The following is a 5,708-nucleotide window of genomic DNA, read 5'->3' as shown; positions in this document are numbered from 1 at the left end:
CCACACAATTATTGGAAGCAACTAAGGGTGGAACATCAAGAGCACTCCATCATGCTTCATAAAATAAGAGAAGATCAAAAAGCAATGAGGGAGGAGCAACAAAGACAAGGAAGAGACATGGAAGAGCTCAAGGACATCATTGGTTCCTCAAGAAGGAAACGCCACCATCACTAAGGTGGATTCATTCCTTGTTCTTATTTCTTCTGTTTTTCGTTTTTTCTATGCTATGTGCTTATCCATGTTTGTGTCTTCATTACATGATCATTAGTAGTTAGTAACTATGTCTTAAAGTTATAAATGTCCTATGAATCCATCACCTCTCTTAAATGAAAAATGTTTTAATTCAAAAAAACAAGAAGTACATGAGTTTCGAATTTATCCTTGAACTTAGCTTAATTATATTGATGTGGTGACAATGCTTCTTATTTTCTGAATGTATGCTTAAACAGTGCATATGTCTTTTGAAGTTGTTGTTTAAGAATGTTAAATATGTTGGCTCTTGAAAGAATGATGACTAGGAGACATGTTATTTGATAATCTGAAAAATCATAAAAATGATTCTTGAAGCAAGAAAAAGCAGCAAAGAACAAAGCTTGCAGAAAAAAAAAAGAGAAAAAAAATACAGGCGAAAAAAAAAATTAGAAAGAAAAAGAAAAAGCAAGCAGAAAAAGCCAAAGCTCTTAAAACCAAGAGGCAAGAGCAAAAAGCCAATAACCCTTAAAACCAAAAGGCAAGGGCAAATAAAAAGGATCCCAAGGCTTTGAGCATCAGTGGATAGGAGGGCCTAAAGGAATAAAATCCTGGTCTAAGTGGCTAAACCAAGCTGTCCCTAACCATGTGCTTGTGGCGTGTAGGTGTCAAGTGAAAACTTGAGACTGAGCGGTTAAAGTCAAGGTCCAAAGCAAAAAAAGAGTGTGCTTAAGAACCCTGGACACCTCTAATTGGGGACTTTAGCAAAGCTGAGTCACAATCTGAAAAGGTTCACCCAATTATGTGTCTGTGGCATTTATGTATCCGGTGGTAATACTGGAAAACAAAGTGCTTAGGGCCACGGCCAAGACTCATAAAGAAGCTGTGTTCAAGAATCATCATACTGAACTAGGAGAGTCAATAACACTATCTGAACTTTGAGTTCCTATAGATGCCAATCATTCTGAACCTCAATGGATAAAGTGAGATGCCAAAACTATTCAAGAGGCAAAAAGCTATAAGTCCCGCTCATATGATTGCAGCTATGTTTCATTGATAGTTTGGAATTTATAGTATATTCCCTTCTTTTTATCCTATTTGATTTTCAGTTGCTTGGGGACAAGCAACAATTTAAGTTTGGTGTTGTGATGAGCGGATAATTTATACGCTTTTTGGCATTGTTTTTAGTATGTTTTTAGTAGGATCTAGTTACTTTTAGGGATGTTTTCATTAGTTTTTATGTTAAATTCACATTTCTGGACTTTACTATGAGTTTGTGTGTTTTTCTGTGATTTCAGGTATTTTCTGGCTGAAATTGAGGGACTTGAGCAAAAATCAGATTCAGAGGTTGAAGAAGGACTACTGATGCTGTTGGATTCTGACCTCCTTGCACTCAAAGTGGATTTTCTGGAGCTACAGAACTCGAAATGGCGCGCTTCAAATTGCGTTGGAAAGTAGACATCCAGGGCTTTCCAGCAGTATATAATACTTCATACTTTGGCCAAGAATAGACGACGTAAACTGGCGTTCAACGCCAGCTCTCTGCCCAATTCTGGCGTCCAGCGCCAGAAAAGGATCCAAAACCAGAGTTGAACGCCCAAACTGGCACAAAAAGTGGCGTTCAACTCCACAAATGGCCTCTGCACGTGGAACACTTAAGCCCAGCCCAAACACACACCAAGTGGGCCCCGGAAGTGGATTTATGCATCAATTACTTACTCATGTAAACCCTAGTAGCTAGTTTATTATAAATAGGACCTTTTACTATTGTATTAGACGTCTTTTTGACCATCCTAGATCCTGGATTGTATTTTGATCCTGTGATCTCGTTTAGGGGGCTGGCCATCTCGGCCATGCCTGGACCTTCACTTATGTATTTTCAACGGTAGAGTTTCTACACTCCATATATTAAGGTGTGGAGCTCTGCTGTTCCTCAAAGATTAATGCAAAGTACTATTGTTTTCTATTGAATTCTTCTTATTTCGCTTCTAAGATATCCATTCGCACCCAAGAACGTGATGAACGTGATGATTATGTGTGACGCTCATCATCCTTCTCCCTTATGAACGCGTGCCTGACAAACACTTCCGTTCTACATGAAATAAGCTAGAATGAGTATCTCTTAGATCTCCTAACCAGAATCTTTGTGGCGTAAGCTAGAATGATGGTGGCATTCAAGAGAATCCGGAAAGTCTAAACCTTGTCTGTGGTATTCCGAGTAGGATTCAATGATTGAATGACTGTGACGAGCTCCAAACTCGCGATTGCAGGGCGTTAGTGACAGACGCAAAAGGATAGTAAATCCTATTCCAGCATGATCGAGAACCGACAGATGAATAGCCGTGCCGTGACAGGGTGCGTGAGCATATTATTCACTGAGAGGATAAGATGAAGCCATTGACAAGGGTGATGCCTCCAGACGATTAGCCGTGCCGTGACAGGGCATTGGATCATTTTCCCGAGAGATGACCGAAAGTAGCCATTGACAGTGGTGATGTATCACATAAAGCCAGCCATGGAAAGGAGTAAGACTGATTGGATGAAGATAGCAGGAAAGCAGAGGTTCAGAGGAACGAAAAGCATCTCCATTCGCTTATCTGAAATTCCTACCAATGAATTACATAAGTATCTCTATCCCTATTTTATTATATAATATTCGAAAACACCATTATCACTTTATATCTGCCTGACTGAGATTTACAAGGTGACCATAGCTTGCTTCATACCAACAATCTCCGTGGGATTCGACCCTTACTCACGTAAGGTATTACTTGGACGACCCAGTGCACTTGCTGGTTAGTTGTATCGAAGTTGTGACAATTATGAATTAAGATCAGAGCACCAAGCTTTGGAGCCATTACCAGGATTTGTTCGAGCCTGGAGATCACAATTTCGTGCACCAGTCTTCAACCTTTACCAAGACATCCTCTACAAGTCCATAAGCTTGTTTCTTTGAATTGTCTGCCATCTCCAGTGAGATTCTTGCAGCTTGTACCTCAATGATCCCTAGCTTCTCCATTACAGAGAGAGGCATGAGGTTTATGCTTAATCCTAAGTCACACAGAGCCTTCTCAAAGGTCATGGTGCCTATGGTACAAGGTATTGAGAACTTTCCAGGATCTTGTCTCTTCAGAGGTAATTTCTGCCTAGTCAAGTTATCCAGTTCTTTGATGAGCAATGGAGGTTCATCCTCCCAAGTCTCATTACCAAACAACCTGGTATTTAGCTTCATGATTACTCCAAGGTACTTAGTAACTTGCTCTTCAGTAACATCTTTATCCTTTTCAGAGGAAGAATACTCATCAGAGCTCATGAATGGCAGAAGTAAATTCAATGGAATCTCTATGGTCTCTGTGTGAGCCTCAGATTCCCATGGTTCCTCATTAGGGAACTCCATGGAGGTCAGTGGACGTCCATTGAGGTCTTCCTCAGTGGAGATCACTGCCTCTTCCTCCTCTCCAGGTTCGGCCATGTGAGACGTGTTTATGGCCTTGCACTCTCTCTTTGGATTCTCTTCTGTATTGCTTGGGAGAGTACTAGGAGGGAGTTCAGTAATTTTCTTACTCAGCTGACCCACTTGTGCCTCCAAATTTCTAATGGAGGATCTTGTTTCAGTCATGAAACTTTGAGTGGTTTTGATTAGATCAGAGACAATGGTTGCTAAGTCAGAGTGGCTTTGCTTAGAATTCTCTGTCTGTTGCTGAGGAGATGATGGAAAAGGTTTGCTATTGCTAAACCTGTTTCTTCCACCATTATTGTTGTTGAAACCTTGTTGAGGTCTCTGTTGATCCTTCCATGAGAGACTTGGATAATTTCTCCATGAAGGATTATAGGTGTTTTCATAGGGTTTTCCCATGTAATTCACCTCTTCCATTGCTGGGTTTTCAGGATCATAAGCTTCTTCTTCAGAGGAAGCTTCCTTAGTACTGCCTGTTGCTGCTTGCATTCCAGACAGACTCTGAGAAATCATATTGACTTGCTGAGTCAATATTTTATTCTGAGCCAATATGGCATTCAGAGTATCAATCTCAAGAACTCCTTTCTTCTGATTTGTCCCATTATTCACAGGATTCCTTTCAGAAGTGTACATGAATTGGTTATTTGCAACCATTTCAATGAGTTCCTGAGCTTCTGTAGGCGTCTTCTTCAGATGAAGAGATCCTCCAGCAGAGCTATCCAATGACATTTTGGATAGTTCAGACTGACCATCATAGAAAATTTCTATGATGCTCCATTCAGAAAGCATGTCAGAAGGACATCTTCTGATTAATTGCTTGTATCTTTCCCAAGCTTCATAGAGGGATTCACCTTCCTTCTGTCTGAAGGTTTGGACTTCCACTCTAAGCTTGCTCAATTTTTGAGGTGGAAAGAACTTTGCCAAGAAGGCATTGACTAGCTTTTCCCAAGAGTTCAGGCTTTCTTTAGGTTGTGAGTCCAACCATGTCCTAGCTCTGTCCCTTACAGCAAAAGGAAAAAGCATAAGTCTGTAGACTTCAGGGTCAACCCCATTGGTCTTGACAGTGTCACAGATTTGCAAGAATTCAGCTAAGAACTGATGAGGATCTTCTAATGGAAGTCCATGAAACTTGCAATTCTGTTGCATCAAAGAAACTAATTGAGGCTTAAGCTTAAAGTTGTTTGCTCCAATGGCAGGGATTGAGATGCTTCTCCCATAGAAATCGGGAGTAGGTGCAGTAAAGTCACCAAGCACCTTTCTTGCATTGTTGGCATTGTTGTTTTCGGCTGCCATGGTTTCTTCTTCCTTGAAGAGCTCTGTTAGGCCCTCTAAAGAGAATTGTGCTTTAGCTTCTCTTAGCTTTCTCTTCAAGGTCCTTTCAGGTTTAAGATCAGCTTGAACAAGTATGCCTTTATCTTTGTTCCTGCTCATATGAAAGAGAAGAGAACAAGAAAGTAGGGAATCCTCTATGTCACAGTATAGAGATTCCTTGAGGTGTTAGAGGAAAAGAAGAATAGAAGGAGGAGGTAGATTGAAGAGAATTCGAACATATAAAGAAGGAGGGAGTTCGAATTGTACCTTGAGGAGGAGTATTAGTCCTTTAAATAGAAGGTTGTGAGAAGAGGAGAAGAATTTTCGAAAATAAAGTAAAAGATTTTGAAGTAATTAAAAGAAATTTTGAAAAATTGATTGATGATTTTTGAAAACTAAAATTGGGAAAGAAATTAAGTGATTTTTGAAAAAGATTTTGAAATTAGAAATCAAAAAGATATGATTGAGAGTTAATTTTGAAAAAGATGTGATTGAGAAGATATGATTGAGAAGATATGATTGAAAATTAAAAAGAGAAAGTTTTAAAATTAAAGTTGATTACTTGACTAACAAGAAATTAGAAGATATGATTCTAGAATTAATACTTTTGATTCCTTCTTAATAGGCAAGTAACAATTAGAAAATCTTGAATTAAATTATTAATTGTAGCAAGGATTTTTGAAAATAGTAATAAATAAAAAAATTGAAAAGAAATTGATTTTGAAAAGATATGATTTGAAAAAGATTTGAT

At 39.0% G+C, this 5,708-nt stretch overlaps 1 non-coding gene across 1 annotated transcript; it reads left to right on the top strand.

Annotated features, from left to right (window-relative positions):
• The first annotated feature begins 4,429 nt into the window (after window positions 1–4,429).
• On the top strand, window positions 4,430–4,537 carry LOC112780508 (small nucleolar RNA R71). Its single transcript, XR_003191340.1, has one exon. It is a non-coding gene; the product is annotated as a small nucleolar RNA R71 (small nucleolar RNA).
• Window positions 4,538–5,708: the final 1,171 nt, after the last annotated feature.

Source organism: Arachis hypogaea, chromosome 19 (assembly GCF_003086295.3).
Source record: "Arachis hypogaea cultivar Tifrunner chromosome 19, arahy.Tifrunner.gnm2.J5K5, whole genome shotgun sequence".
Taxonomy (NCBI): Eukaryota; Viridiplantae; Streptophyta; class Magnoliopsida; order Fabales; family Fabaceae; genus Arachis; species Arachis hypogaea.
Note: the sequence above shows the minus strand (reverse complement) of the source record. Positions and strands in the feature narration are given on the sequence as shown.